This window comes from Coregonus lavaretus (genome assembly GCF_964263955.1).
Source record: "Coregonus lavaretus genome assembly, contig: HAP1_SCAFFOLD_397, whole genome shotgun sequence".
NCBI classification, from domain to species: Eukaryota; Metazoa; Chordata; class Actinopteri; order Salmoniformes; family Salmonidae; genus Coregonus; species Coregonus lavaretus.
Window position 1 is genome coordinate 72,128 of NW_028165528.1, and position 373 is coordinate 72,500.

At 47.2% G+C, this 373-nt stretch overlaps 1 pseudogene across 1 annotated transcript in view; it reads right to left on the reverse strand.

Moving 5' to 3' along the window:
• Positions 1-353: 353 nt before the first annotated feature.
• LOC311115751 (NACHT, LRR and PYD domains-containing protein 12-like) overlaps positions 354-373 on the reverse strand; it is a 21,584-nt pseudogene continuing 21,564 nt past the window's right edge. Inside the window, exon 11 of the transcript XR_014615382.1 lies at positions 354-373. This exon is cut by the window's right edge and continues 504 nt beyond it. The product of XR_014615382.1 is annotated as an NACHT, LRR and PYD domains-containing protein 12-like (transcript).

A 373-nucleotide genomic window follows, 5' to 3' on the forward strand; every position in this document is an offset into this window, starting at 1 on the left:
GTGTGTGTGTGTTTGTTTGTGTCCAGTGTGTGTGTATGTGTGTGTGTGTGTGTGTACAGTGTGTGTGTGTCCAGTGTGTGTGTGTGTGTGTGTGTGTGTGTGAGTGTGTGTGTGTGTGTGTGTGTGTCCAGTGTGTGTGTGTGTGTCCAGTGTGTGTGTGTGTCCAGTGTGTGTGTTCAGTGTGTGTGTGTGTGTACAGTGTGAGTGTGTCCAGTGTTTGTGTTTTTGTCCAGTGTGTGTGTGTGTGTGTGTTTGTTTGTGTCCAGTGTGTATGTGTGTTTGTGTGTGTCCACTGTGTGTGTCCAGTGTGTGTGTGTTTAGTGTGTGTGTGTCAGTGTTACCATGGTTATTATTTACAGGGACACTGAGGAGC